The sequence below is a fragment of the Gossypium arboreum genome, chromosome 3 (assembly GCF_025698485.1).
Source record: "Gossypium arboreum isolate Shixiya-1 chromosome 3, ASM2569848v2, whole genome shotgun sequence".
Taxonomy (NCBI): Eukaryota; Viridiplantae; Streptophyta; class Magnoliopsida; order Malvales; family Malvaceae; genus Gossypium; species Gossypium arboreum.
The window spans coordinates 53691804-53707904 of record NC_069072.1 but is presented as its reverse complement, the minus strand read 5'-3'; the positions used below and the strand labels follow the sequence as shown (position 1 = coordinate 53707904).

Here is a 16101-nt window from a genome sequence, read left to right as displayed (position 1 = left end):
GGTTTCAGATACACCGAGTTTTCCCAAACTCACCCCTTCCTCTTTCATCCTTGCGGTGAGCCCTAGAATTGGTGGACTTGGAGTGGGCGGGATTCAGAGTGGCCATGAAGATTGATTGCCGATTTTAAATAAGTTTAATATTTATTTTGGATTATTTTATTATGCTTAAAGTTGTAATAAGGTCGCTCTTTTTAATTACTTATATTTTGGGGATTATTAAACTGGCTATCACTAGGGTTCGTTTTATAAAATCTACTTGTTTTAAAAGATCACGATGAAGCGCAAAGTTTCCATAAGGTAAATGTTTTCCCAAGAAAATAAATATTTTAAGCAAACGATTTGCAACCTTAATCATTTTCTTAAGTGGTCATAATCAAACGGTTTTCTCAAAATTATACGAGATGTTAGAGTGTGGCAATGGCGGTGTGCATGTCTAGGATTGGATCCGAAGAGAGCTTGGTACTTAAGCAGTCCGACGGACTCACCTCCTCTTCTTCCTGGTTTCCTACAGTGCGCGACTTCCATTCACTTTAACCTACTTTTAAAAGTGTCTTTTACAACACCAACTCAGCTTTTCCAAACTAAGTAATACGGAATGTTTTGAACGCATCAATGTGGCGCATCAGATCCGGTCATAACGTCCAGGCCGGGTTTGGGGTGTTACATTTAGTGGTATCAGAGCCTGGTTACAACAACTCGGCTGTGGATCGGGTCCGAAAATCTTTAAAAAAATTTTTTTTTTCCTATAGGTTTTTCAAAAATGTTCAAAGTTTTTCTATTGAACGAGGTTAAATCAATAGTTTAAAAAAAAAAAGTGTTTTCAAATGAAATCTTTTATTTTCGATGAAACAAAAACATGGGTTTTATGGATGATAAAGAAGTGGCACATGAATCCCGGCACCAAGTCTGTAAGTATTTACATTCCTCATATTACATCGTATTAAGATATTATTGTAGATAGAACTGAGACCATATCATGACATTATAACTAGGGCAACCCTAAAAACTATAGAATACTAAGACTGTAGCTAGGCTATGATTCTGTGAAAATAGAAACTTGAAAATACTATCTCTGCATATGACATGTGAATAAATAGTAAAATTTTTGAGATCTTTGTAGTTAATTGATATGTGTCTTGGTAATGTAGAGTATTGATATGAATTTTGAGGGTAAGAAAAGTCCGCCAACTTGGTAGCGGTAACTCGAGCTTGGTCTCGAGGCAATGGCGAGTTAGTAAGAAAAGTGGTAGAGGAAGTATTGGAGACCAAGGTTAAGGAAATTAGGGAAATGTTTCAAGCGGGTGCTTACAGTGTAAGAAGAGAAAGGATTCTAGTTCTCGAAGACCAAGCTTCGTTCGTGAAACATGTTAAGGCACGACCAAACTTTCCAACTGCAAAGATCGCAGCAGGCGTCATCTTGGTGAATGCCTTAGGAAGATGGGAGGATGCTTTAGATGTGGGTCCAAGGAGCATCGAGCTCGGGATTGCCAAGTTTATCCTATTTAAGTGTGTGTTACTGAATTGAATGCGTGCTTGATAAATGTTTCTTTATTTCGGTAATTAGATGTTCTGCGTCGTATTAAAATTATTTAGATCGAGTCTTGTGATAGCGTAGTGGGGTAGATGTTAGATGACTACTGTTAAATGGAAATTTCGAGGACGAAATTTCTTTAAGGGAGGTAGAGTTGTAACACCACAATTTGGGCCTACAAGTTTTGGGCCTTGAGCATGGGAGCGGTTGAAGGCGCTTTTAATATTTTGTTGTGCATGTAAATTTTGTTAATGAAGGCTTATTTTAGTGGTTAAGTGTCTTGAGAAGTGTTGGAGAAGTCTTGGGTTCAAACACGGACTCTAGTAAAATTTAAGGTAGATCAAACCACAGGTGTAGTAGGTAGGCCTTAAGAATATTGTTGGAGAAATTGTGACACAAAAAGGAGTGTGGTGTAGTGGCAAGGTGGCGCCACTTAGGGACAAGGAAGTGACGCCATAGAGGAAGCAAGGGGTCCAAGGTTCAAGTCTTGGCTCTTGCAATATATTTTGGTTTTTCTTTTCAATAAATCTAGAAGCAAGTAGGTGCGCTTTAAAGTTTAATGTGTTGGATTTATGACACAAATGAGTTGGTGGCCTAGTGGTGATGGCGTGAGTTAGCATATAGGAGGACTTTGGTTCGAATCCCTTGGCATGCAAAGGTTGATTATTTTGCTATGTTGGGATGGCAAGAGTTGGTGTTGAATTTAAACTCTGATGATGGAGGGATCCCACATCGGTAAGCTAACATAGGAGTGGATGCGAAGCTGGCTTTAAATAGAGAGAACTATGAGGAGAGCAAAGGTACCTTTCTTGGCTGATCCTTTTCGCGTTATGGCGAGCTCGTTTGGGTTGGGCATCGGCTAGAAGTGCTTAGAGCGCGGATTAACTCCAGTCTCCTATCAGGTGTGTATTTATCACTACTCTTGTTGTTGGATTGCTACTTCGGGCTGCGATGGGCTGAAAGGGGCCATTTGGGCCCAATGGGCCTACGGGCCCAATTGGATAAGTTGTTTGATTGTGTAGTAAATATTGGACTAGGCTAGGTGAATCGAATATCTGTGGCTAGGTTTGGGCTAAAAGGGCCACACGAGCGTGTGGGCCCATTTGGGCCGAGAATAGGCTTTAGGCCCATTCGTATTGTTATCCATGTTTAGAATACTTTAGTTTACCAATTACTGAAATGCCCTCGACTTGTAAAATTACCAAAGTACTCCGATTCTGAATTCTTGTTTTACCCTCAATTTACAGAATTACCAAAATACCCTTGGTTTATAAAATCACCAAAATACCCCTGGTTTGTAAAATTACTAAAATACCCTTTGTTTATAAAATTACCAAAATACCCATGGTTTGAAAAATTACTAAAATACCCCTGTAGGGTAAAATTACTGAAATACCCTTGTGGGGTAAAATTACCATTTTGCCCCTAGGGTGTTAAATGACTATTTTGCCCTTGTGGGCAAGTGACTGACTTGGACTGTGTGATATAGACAACTTTGGAGGAGCAGCGAGGCTTGGAGTATCGACTTGGATAAGCTTGAATCGTATTATTGGACCCTGTGAAGGTAAGCAACTTATGGTCAATAAGGGTTCTTTGGCCGAATAAGGTAGGGTGGATTTTGAGTTTGTTAAGCATAACTTGTATGCTAAAAATGGTGATGAATAATTGTAGGACATCGTAAGGGATCTCAGTAGCAGTCGTCGCGAAACAGGTGTGTACCGAACACCCTTCTTTAGTTCAATTCGGCAAAAGTCGAAATGCCGAAATTCCGGCATTTCATAGGCTTGTGAGTATGCGAATGCTCTCAAGACATAGAGTAATTATTAGATCTAGCACCGCAAAGTGGTAAGTAAGTTTGTGTGACGTATCAACGTACTCCGGGAAAAGGGCCTCGATGGGCCAAAAGCGGGCCCAATGGGCTTACTACCAATATGGGCAAGAGGTGGGCAAAGTAGCTTCTGTCGGTTAGATGGGAGAATCAAATTGCATAAAACCGATAAAATTACTGAATTAGCTTCGTAGTAGCGTAGATCACGAAATTACCCTAAAGAGCAAAATTATGAAATTACCCTAAAGAGCAAAATTATCAAATTACCCTAAATAGTAAAATTACCAATATACCCCTAGGGTTTAAATTGGTGAATCGCATGATTGATTACTCTTGTATTTTGCATGATATGCATTTATTAATATCTGTTGCATGGGATTGGGGTATTAATGGAGGAAGTCTTGAAAGTGGTTCAACCACGTCTTGGAGGCTTTGCCTCAATCGATCGAATTTGAGCAGCGTTCTTTGCAACAATGGTGTGTGAAAGGTGGGTGGGTTGAGATATTCCCACATGGTGTGTAGGGTTGGTGCAGGCGGTGTAGCGGTTGGTGGGTTGAGTAGTCTCCCTGATGGGCTTGCATTCATTATTCTGTTGTTACTCATGTTATCGAATCGGGCCTATGGGCCACTTTGTTATGTTAAAAGGGCTAAGGCCTTGCTCTTGATTCGAAAAGGGCTTGACCTCTTGTGTATGTTATCTGAATAGGGCTTAGGCCCAATGGGCTCGAGCTGATTTGGGCTTTGGATGGGTTTCAGATACACCGAGTTTTCCCAAACTCACCCCTTCCTCTTTCATCCTTGCGGTGAGCCCTAGAATTGGTGGACTTGGAGTTGGGCGGATTCAGAGTGGCCATGAAGATTGATTGCCGATTTTAAATAAGTTTAATATTTATTTTGGATTATTTTATTATGCTTAAAGTTGTAATAAGGTCGCTCTTTTTAGTTACTTATATTTTGGGGATTATTAAACTGGCTAGCACTAGGGTTCGTTTTATAAAATCTACTTGTTTTTAAAAGATCACGATGACGCCGCAAAGTTTCCATAAGGTAAATGTTTTCCCAAGAAAAATAAATATTTTAAGTAAACGATTTGCAACCTTAATCATTTTCCTAAGTGGTCATAATCAAACGGTTTTCTCAAAATTATACGAGATGTTAGAGTGTGGCAATGGCGGTGTGCATGTCTAGGATTGGATCCGAAGAGAGAGCTTGGTACTTAAGCAGTCCGACGGACTCACCTCCTCTTCTTCCTGGTTTCCTACCTAGTGCGCAGCTTCCATTCACTTTAACCTACTTTTAAAAGTGTCTTTTACAACACCAACTCAGCTTTTCCAAACTAAGTAATATGGAATGTTTTGAACGCATCAATGTGGCGCATTAGATCCGGTCATAACGTCCAGGCCGGGTTTGGGGTGTTACATGGGCTCGAACAATTTGAATCAAACACAGAATCAGAAATAGTTTTCTTTACTTTTAGTGTGAAAACGAAAAATCTCTTTTTAATAGAAATCAAAAAAAATATTATTCCATAAAATAGATTTAATACTTAGAGAATAAATTCTCACTATTCTCAGGTAGAACAAGATTATCTTAAACTAGTGTATTTTTTCCTACCAATGTCGTCTATTTATAGAGAGAAGAAGTAAAGCCCTTGTTGAATTGTAGAAGTATATTTGAATTAGAAAAATGAACTCCTAGTCTAACTAGGAGTATAGAGGGCAGCAACCCTAGTTAATAATACTAAGGTTTGTCATCCCTTCCTTAACCACAAGGGGCTTTTGGGCCTCTCCCATATCAGGTTCAATTACAAGTACTTCTTGGACTTTTAACCTGGTACTTTATAATTCGATCCAACCCAATATTTGCTTTTCTATTTCTAGAATAAACATCTCAATTAATAAATCAATTAAATAATCTTCTCAAGCTAATTCTAATTTCGTTAAAATCATGACGGCTTCACCATAAAAGAATCTATGAGAAAATATATTTAAATTTCTACATTCAATGGGTTTTTAGGACCAAATGATTTCTTTCAATTTTCAAACTTCTCCCTTCCTTAATTTGAAAAACATAAAATCATTTTCAGGTCATGTAACAGCCCAAACCTGGCCTAGACGTTATAACCAAATCGGTGATGTGACATTGAATTGTTTTTCCAAAACACAAATTGTCAAAAATTCGTTTTTCGTAAAAACTTCTTTAGATTCTAAATAAAAGGTTAGGATGGCTAGTTCATTGTGAAAACTCAAGTTATGTAAGCAAAATATTAATTATACTAGTTTCTCAAGTTTTAAAACAGTATTTGTTATGGAAGCTTTCAAAACGTATGGCATAAGCGTGATGACTTCAGAAAAATATTGGTTTGTGCTTTCTTGAAAATACGAGTCCTATTACTAACAGGTAAAAATTAGAGTGATTAAATCCCCAAATTAAAATAAACTTTAAAAGGCCTTATTACATAACAAAAACCCAATATTGAATAAAAATCTATATTATAGTATATTAAATAAATTAACTACGTCGAGTGGCCACCTTCAAGTCCTCCGTCGCCTCGATCCGTCTAAGCTTGGGGATTTCTTGTACAGATAACAGATGAATTAGTTTACGAAAACTCAGTATGTGAAATCCCAAAATTACAAACAATTAGAGTAAACACAATCTAGGCCTAAGCTCGTTGGTTCCAGTTAGGGCCTTAGCCCCTTTTTCAATAACAGTATCAGTTTGGGCCTGAGCCCATTTCAGTAACAGATGCAGCCTGGGCCTTATCCCATCTCAGTACAGTATACAAACAAAATCCAACCACTACACACCATCTTCGTACCAGCCTTACACACCATGTGGGGCTAAAATCAACCCACCCAACCCTACACACCAAGTCATACCAATTTTGGTACTAAAATAGTATTTGCAGCAGAGCTGCCAGTAATAGGCTTATAACCATTCTGTACACTTCCTCCAAAATTGTATATCCCCATGCAATGCAACATAATATAAATGAATGTACAGTAAATATGGCATGCTCACAGAGTCATATATCAAGTAAGGGTAAATCTATCATTTACAAAAATAAGGGTCCACGTACACTTACCGGCCCAACAGTAAGTCCATAGTCGTCTTGGACGACCCGTGCAACCTTTAACAGTCAATCAGTGATAATGGGCCCACGGTCCCTATTATGGCCCATGTGGGCCCACACACTCGTATGACCCACATAACCTAAAAATGGCTTTAGCTGTGTGGTTCACACAGCCTAGCCCAATAGTGCCACACGGGTGGCCATACTCCCATGTGCTGTCGACAACCCACATTTCGACTTTTCACCATTTTGGCTTTTTGGCTTTTAAACCTTTGTCGTTTTACATCTAAAAATAGTGTTACACACACCTGCTTACGAGAACGCGTCTAAATCCACAACCACCAACCTATATTCAAACAAGACCATTGATTAGTCCTATAATCAACAAGACTAAACACCTTTTTAAACACTCATCACAAAAACACATCGATACTCGCCTTGATTGAATGAGTGTGGTTTCAGCCCACCCAAAACACTGATAAAGATTGCTAACAACCTCCTTGATGGTTATATGCACATTAAACGAATTCATTACTCATGTTGATTAAAATTGCAATTGAATCCATATATATTAGCCTATAGAAAATGCAAATCCCAAAGTGAGAAAAAGGCATTTGGCCAATACAAACCCAACCCAACATAATTTAGTTCGGATAAATCACGACAAATAATATTACCTTTGATCAAGAATGAGCAAAAAGGTTCCAATCGTATCTGCAGAGCTAGAGAACTCTTGTACTCCTCGAGGGTTACTTAAACCCGAAAGAACACCATAATCAAGAAAAGAAGATAAGAATCGACATTAAGAAAAAGAGAGCAAAGATGAACAAAATAGAGATGCAGAGACTTACCAACTGATATTTAGCCAACGGAAACCAATTGAATAAAAGGGAAATGGGGATTGAATTGAGAGAGTGAGATGAGGATTGGCAAATAAAGGAGGGAAATAGATCGATGGAATCAAAGAAAAGTTTGGCTACAGAGGCAAAGGGGTATTCGGCCTAGACAAAAAAAGAGGAGATATAATTGAGAAGGAGAACAAAGTTGACCAACCAAGCACACTCCACACGCCTCTTTCCACTAGACTAGTAGGCTTTTTATGACAAGAAATAACCATATTTTTTAAGAAGCCTACTGATTAGAGACAAGGTTTTAATCAAGTAAAATCAAAATTTTGCACAAGCCAAGGCTTGAACCCAAGACTTCTCAGACACACCCAGAACACTTAACCACCGAAGCAGATACACAGTTGTGTCACTTTCTTGCACAACTAAACATTTATGTGCTGCCTCCTAACTGTTCCCACTCAACACTTAAAACTTCTAGGCCCAAAATTCAGGGCGTTACAAGTCATTTTCATTTTTCATTTTGGAGAAAACCTGTGACACCCTTGATGTGACCCTAGTTAGAAAGTGGTTTCGGGACCACAAAACCGAGTCACAAAAATAATTATATGTTATATTCTGTGCTTATTGTATGTGGAATTTGTATGTGTGAATATTTCGTGCCTTGATTTTATCAATTAGGTGCTAATTTATAAGAAAGGACCCATGTGATAGGACTTGAAAATGTGATAGGTAAAATTTAAAGTGGCCAAATAATGCATGAGTTATTGACATGAGGGACTTGCATGTCAAATGGACCACTTTAATTTAGTGGCAACCATAATGATGGTTGATAGATATTATATGCATTTTATTTTAGCATGATAATAGTTAATGGCTTTATAGTATGGAAGAAAGAATAATTACAAGAATGGAAGAGTGATAGAAACAAGGTATGCTCATCCTTCTTTTCCCCATTGCCGTACCTAAAGAGAAAAAAAAGAGAAGAAATTGAAGTTAAGGCATTTGGTCACCTTTAAGGAAATAAAGGTAAGAGTGTGTTCATCTTCCTTACCTTCTTGCACAGTAAAACAAAAGGAAAGAGGAAGGAACTTGTCTAGGGCATTGGCTATCTTGGAGGTTAAATAAGGTAGGAGTTCATGTTATTTCTATTGATTTTATGAGAATCTAGCTAGTAGTCAAGCTCTTATTGCAACCCATATGTTGATTTTCTTTAGTTTTGGTGACAAATTGTGCATACGGTATTATGGGGTAAATGCAAAAGGATAGTGTTTTGATGTTTTGGATAGAAATATTAGAAAAGGGAAAATATGAGCTACCTAAATAGATATATGTGAATTTAAAAGATGGTATGAACAAATGTGGAGTTTTGCTAGTTTAGGATTATTCGCCAAGTGTTTATGTGGTGGAAATTAAGTGTTAAATGAAATGAAAATGATATTATATGGGGTATGTATATTCGCCATATGAGTAAATGTGATAGGTATGATTTGTGTTTTGGAGATGTGTTGTGATGTTGATTATATGATCCAAAAATGAGGTATGTTAATGATGAAATATAACCGGCCATGGAAGTAGCTCATTTTGGAAGTATGATTCGTGGATGTTTTAGAATTGGCCTAAGTGTTTTCGTCATTAACATATATATATATTGCCGAATGTATGCCTGAGGAATTGGTTAAGTACATTGTTGTTAAATGCTTGTTGTTTTGTATAATTGTTGCCTAGCTACTAAATGAACTTAGGATATTATGGATAAGTTCAAGAGTGACAAAATTGAAATGAAGTGGACTTGTGCCGAATGAGTTTAATGGCTAACGAAAATTGTTAAGTGCTTAGTTAATGTGCATATAAGTAAGTGAAGTTATGTTATAGTAGAACTAAGTATGGCTAGTAAAGCCTATTTAGTTTTCTTGCTATGTTTGACCATAAATATGATACGTATTTAAATCTATTGTTTTAGATATAGATTAAATGATATGTGATTGCCAAATGTGATTGTTAAGTGAATAATATTAGTTAAGTACTTAAGCAAATCTATTGTTTTACTTAAGCTTAAGCGCAAAGAAGATCAAAGTCGGATAGGGGAAAAGAGAAAGTAAACGAATAGCCGTGGGTATCTAGTCGTCGACCACTTTCGAGGTAAGTTTTAAGTGATTAAACGTTGAGTAAATTCAATCATAATAGAACATAATGGGTTGATTTAATAAGATATGGTGTGGCCATGATATGTTTTAAACTCAAATGGTAAGTTCATAAGTGTTTGGACTTGGAAATTTAAGAGCAAATTTTAATAATTTGCTTAGGACAGCAGCAGTAACGTGATTTTAGAAAATCACCATAAATTATTGGCGTGGAATTATAGGCTGAATAAAATATGTAATCAAAGCTTAATTAGTCTAGTTTCTTATAAAAGAGGCCGTGTGAGCAAAGAAATTTCCTATAAAGAGATATTTAAAGTTGTGTGAGACGGTGTCAGAATGACTCCGAAATCCCCTGTTCTGTTTTTAGAAAATCATTATAATTTGTACAAAGATGGTTATAAGACAAAATTTATATGCTTAGACTCCTTAATGAGTTTAGTTTCAAATGAAATCAAATAGAACACATTTTGAATTTTGTACAATGAGAAATTTGATTCGTAGTGAAGAGTGGTCAGATTAGTCAAACAGTGAAACAGGGGAAACTTTAAGAAAAATCTGGTGTTGATTGGCCAAACCTAAAATTCTGAAAATTTTAGGTATGGAATATATATGAGTCTATATTCAGGGAAAATTAACGGCAATTGATTTGGAGTTTTGTAGCTCCAGTTATAAATAATTTAGTGACTATTGCTCAGGAAAAACATATTGTAGTGAATATGTGATTTTGTTGTAAACATTAATGAAACTGTTTGAGTTGCTTATAAGCCATTGTTGAAATTGATGTACAAGGTAAATATATATATGTGTGGTAAAGCCGAATGGCTAATATGAGACATGTATGAGATATGTATATGTGGTAAAGCCAAATGGCTAATATGAAATATGTATGAGAGATGTATATTTGGTAAAGCCGAATGGCTATTGTGCAATACGTAGGAGATGTGTATATTGTGGCCGAATGATCAAATGTGAAAGGTGTGTGTTATTAGATAATTGATGAGGCAAATGAATTACAAATATGACAGTCGATGTGAATGTTGTAACATGTGATTAAATGTACATGAAACTTGGAAATATATTCCGGGTAAGACCCAATGACTACGTGTGGAGATTCTGTCCGGGTAAGACCCGATGACCACGTGTGGAGATTTTATCTGGGTTAAAACCCTGCAGGCTTTATGCGAGAATATTATCCTGATTAATGTTCGTGAGGCTTCGTGTTTCGTACTATATCCGAGCTTTAAAGACTGACGGCTAAATGCTAGGATTCAAGTAAGACTTTGATATTGAGTATCGCAATAAGTTACCATCAAATAAGTATTATGTATTTAAGATGTTCAGTACGTATTACTTACTCATCGGCGGAATGATTTCGAGGTGAATTATCAATATCAAAGAGGTAGGTAATCGTGATTAATATTATAACTCCAAATATGAGAATGACCTAATTGGTAATGGTATGCTTGTATAATGAAGTATGTGATGAAATATTCTTATGTATTAATGCATATTCGCCCAAAAGCCTTATGATTTGAGTATGGGTTGGGTTCACTAGATGTGCCAAGACAAGGTAAGGATTATGTCTTGCAAGTTTACGATATGTGATAAGGAATATGTCTGGTTCTTTATGTACCTACGGTAATTTAGTACTTGTCATGTTGAAATACTTAAAATATGGATGTGATTATGAACAAGTGGAAAGGATTATTGAAAGTTGAAAATTGATGAAGAATGTGCTTTGGAAATATTTGACCATCTAGGTCATTATTATTCGAAAGTATATATGAGACAGCCAAGTGATGCGTTTATTGATATTATAGTTCGAGATGAAGCTCTAGGTTAACCTCATCGAATAGTTGAAATGAATGACCAATGATAGTGAATGAGAACACTTTGTTTTGCTCAAAACTTACTAAGCATTAAATGCTTACTCCGTTTCTTTGATTCTCTGTCTTATAGATTTTGGCTCGTCAGCTACGGGACTCGAGATTGTCGAAGTCGAAATCACCCACACTATCAAAGCCCTTTTGGTACACTTTTGGTTGAACTCTGAAAATGGCATGTATAGGACTACCCTTTTTGTTATTAGTCAAGTACTTTGGTGTTGTATATATTTGGATAGCCATGCGAAAATGGCTTATGTATTTTGAGCATAGTGGTATAATCATTTTGGATGTATACGATTATTGAGAGGTGTGGATATACTTGGTAATGATGGGCCATGGGAATGGTTAATCATGATCATATTTTGTGCTATATATGCTAAAGGGCTAGTTGAATCATGGAAAGTATGAAATAGGTAAAGTCTACCTTAAAGGCAGATGCTGACAGCAGTAGTGTTTTAAATTAGAAAAATCACTAAAAATAGTACGAATGGATTCAAATAGTGAATAAATTATGTAATCGAACCTTGATGAATCTACTTTCATATGGAAGTAACGAAACGATCATATGAATAGTATAGTATGAGATGTTAAAGTTTTCGTGGATCAGAGCCAGAATGATTTCTGGATCCCCTGATTTGACTTTGGAAATTCCTTATAAATTAACCAGAGATAATTAGAAGTCATGACATATATGTAAAGATTTCTTTTTGAGTCTAGTTTCATTATAAATAAACGGCATAAGTATTGAAGCCCTGTACAGGGAGATATATAAGTCGTAATGCATGAAGGTCAGAGCAGTCTAACCCTGAAACAGGAGAGACTTTAACTAATAAACTGTACTAATTGGATTGACCAAAAATTATACAAAAAAATATGTGGATGGATATATGACTCTAGCTTCAGGAAAAATTTACGAAACTGGTTTTCGAGTTTTGGAACTCAAGATATGATTTTTAAAGCGACAGTGACGCAGTTAGCCAGCTTGTCTGGAAATTTTTAAATGGACTGTGAAAGTAAATGAATTAAGTCTGTTAGCACCTCGTGTTCGACTCCGGAAACGGTCTCGGATACGGGGTGTTACAATTAAATTGGTATTAGAGCTACGGTTTAGTCGATTCTAGGACTACCGTAATACGTTGGGTCTAGCTATACATGCCATTTTGTGATTATTTGATAGTGTGATGATTTCTGACAGTTAAAATGTGTTTTTCATATTGTAATGAATTCCGATCCCGATCGAGTTGTAGCAGACGGTATTGAGAGGACTGAGACATGCTTATGATGTGTCAATATTGAGAAAGGTATAATATAAGTAAGTCTTTGAGTAATGGAGCTTAGATTATGATTCGATTAGATCATGTTTCAAGTAAATCAAAACCATGCTCTTGTATGTAGCTATTGAGCCGAAAATGATAATGCTTGATAAGTGACTTGTGTTTGAATTCCAGTTATGAAATTGAAATAGAGATGTGTCATGATTTATTGATATGTGCATGGATATTCGGATGATAACCGGGCTAAGTCCCGAAGGCAATTGTGCGAGTTACTAATTCCGGGCTAAGCCCGAAGGCAATCGTGCTAGTGATATATCCGAGCTAAGTCCCGAAGAGCATTCGTGCTAGTGATGTATCCGGGCTAAGTCTCGAAGGGCATTCGTGCCGGTGTTATATCCGGGCTAAGTCCCGAAGAGCATTCGTGCTAGTGATGTTTCCGGGCTAAGTCCCGAAGGGCATTCATGCCGGTGTTATATCCGGGCTAAGTCCCGAAGAGCATTCGTGCTAGTGATGTATCCAGGCTAAGTCCCGAAGGGCATTCGTGCCGGTGTTATATCCGGGCTAAATCACGAAGGGCATTCGTGCCGGTGATGTGTATTCGGGCCTTTGTGCCTAGCACGCTTAACGCTGGTTATTCGAGCAAAGTTTAAGTGTTCATTACTGTATGAATTCAAAGTTAAATGAAAGTATACGTTTAAAGTGTACATATGAGATGTTTTATAGACTTGATTAAGTCATTTCAATGTGTAATAACGAATGAATAAGAGCACTATGTGTGTGAATGATTAGAGGCACTGTGTGTGCGAATTCCTCTAACCGAGCACTATGAGTGCGAGATCGGTCAGTGGGCACTAAGTGTGTGAAATGGAATTCATGTAAGACCTCGTCTGGGACGAAGGCATTGATTTGAGATAGTGTGTAAGACCATGTCTGGGACATGGCATCGGCTCGATATGTGAGAATATGTAAGACCATATCTAGGATATGGCATTGTAAGGGCTATATGTGCTTAATGTGTATCCGTAATGATTTCGAATGATTCAACGGGTATATTTAAGATGATAAAGTAAGATCAGAATAAGTGATACAGGTATGTACGGAAGGTATGTGAAAATCAAATGAAAGTAAAAATTTGTGAGTTCATATTATATTATATTATGTTATGTATACTAAATAAGTGAATACGTAAAAAAAGATGGTGGATATGTTGTTAAGAAATGAATTCATGTTATAAATGTGTTACGGATGTAGTCTATGGGATGCTTGGTATATGAAGTCATATGTACTATTGCTAAATGACCCCTATTTTTTTTTAAATCATGTTTAAGAAATTATTTCGATTAAGTTCGACATTTGGAAGTCTGTAAGAAATTTTGATGAATGCTGATAATTTTGGATATATGGGTTATGTGCTAAAATAAATCCCATGCCGGTGTACTATACGAGGCTTTATGCCTAATCGACTGTATACGGGTAACGTTAACAGTGATTGAATGAGTTGAATGACTTAAATGTTCAGGTATGTGGAAGTTGATTTTCTGTCGGAAATAAGTTAAGTTGAATATTGAGATACGATGGAGTTATAAAGGATATTTATTGGGATGTTTGAGTATATGTGTATTTTCGGTCAGGTTACAGCTTATACATGCATAAAAATGTGAAATACGAATATGTGGGTTGATGATATGAATTATACATGTTAATATGTGATTTATATGTGTTTGAAATGTATTTGTGAATTAAATTAAGTGATTATTGCTTATGAAATCAAGGAAATGAGATATATGTGCATACTTGTAGAAATGTTTATGTATTTGTTTTAAGATAAGGAAATGATTTTATAGATCGATGCGAAATCAGTAGTGAATTACAATTGCTATCGATGAGCTAATGTCTATATGGATATAATTCAATAAGAGGATGTTATCCTAAACTATGCATCAGTAGAAATTTTCGAGGACGAAAATCCCTAAAGGGGGGGAGAGTTGTGACACCCCTAATGTGACCCTAGTCGGAAAGTGGTTTTGGGACCACAAAACCGAGTCACAAAAATAATTAGATGTTATATTCTGTGCTTATTGTATGTGGAATTTGTATGTGTGAATATTTCGTGCCTTGATTTTATCAATTAGGTGCTAATTTATAAGAAAGGACCCATGTGATAGGACTTGAAAATGTGATAAGTAAAATTTAAAGTGGCCAAATAATGCATGAGTTATTGACATGAGGGACTTGCATGTCAAATGGACCACTTTTAATTTAGTGGCCGGCCATAATGATGGTTGATAGATATTATATGCATTTTATTTTAGCATGATAATAGTTAATGGCTTTATAGTATGGAAGAAAGAATAATTAAAAGAATGGAAGAGTGATAGAAACAAGGTATGTTCATCCTTCTTTTCCCCATTGCCGTACCTAAAGAGAAAAAAAAAAGAGAAGAAATTGAAGTTAAGGCATTTGGTCACCTGTAAGGAAATAAAGGTAAGAGTGTGTTCATCTTCCTTACCTTCTTGCACAGCCGAAACAAAAAGGAAAGAGGAAGGAACTTGTAACACCCCAAACCCGAGACCATCGCCGGTGTCGGACACGAGGGGTTAACGAGACAAATCCTCTTAAAGTACCGACCAATTTGGCATTTCCGGACAGGCTGGAAAACTGCGTCACTGTCGCCTTAAAAATCATATCTCGAGTTTCAAAACTCAGAAACTGATTCTGTAAATTTTCCCTAAATTTAGACTCATATATCCATCCGTGGATTTATTTCTAGAATTTTTGGTTGGGCCAATTGGTACAGTTTATTAGTTAAATTCACCCATGTTACAGGGGTCGACTACACTGACCTTCGCACATTACAACTTGAATATCTCTCTGTACAGGGCTTTAATACTGGTGGCATTTGTTTCTAATGAAACTAGACTCAAAATGGAATCTTCAAATATAAGGCATGACTTCTAATTCTTTCTAGATAATTTATAGTAAATTTTCAAAATCGCGACAGGGTACCCAGAAACCGTTCTGGCCCCGTCTCACGAAATCTCGAATATCTCTTAAAATACGCCTCATATGGTCGTTTTGTTTCATCCATATGAAAATAGATTCATCAAGGTTCAATTTCATAATTTATTCACTATTTAATTCTACTTCTACTATTTTTAGTGATTTTTCCATCTCACCTCGCTGCTGCTGGCAGCATCTGTTACTAAAGCAAACAATGACTATTTCATAATTCTTCCATGGCCAACTATTTCATCATACGTAATGCAACTATGGCCACCTTATCAAAATTAAGGTTTCTAAGGCTCGTGACCATAGGTTTTAGAATCACACTCAACTGACCACATAGGCCATTTTCGCATGGCTTAAAGTTTACAACCCACAATTCAACAAAACAAAATAGCCTATACATGCCAAACGTTCTCCTAGTTCAACTACGAAGACAATACCAAAAGATTTCCAGCCGGTGTGATGACTTCAACAACGGTTCCGAGCACGCAAATGATACGAGTCCAAGAGA

The 16101-nt window shown here is 36.7% G+C and overlaps 1 long non-coding RNA gene across 1 annotated transcript in view; it reads left to right on the top strand.

The window, feature by feature from the left end:
• The first annotated feature begins 2330 nt into the window (after nt 1-2330).
• LOC128290149 (uncharacterized) overlaps nt 2331-16101 on the top strand; it is a 68199-nt gene continuing 54428 nt past the window's right edge. Inside the window, exons 1-3 of the long non-coding RNA XR_008279790.1 lie at nt 2331-2433; nt 3021-3095; nt 3203-3242. This is a non-coding gene — a long non-coding RNA (uncharacterized LOC128290149). The remainder of the gene's footprint in view (nt 2434-3020; nt 3096-3202; nt 3243-16101) is intronic.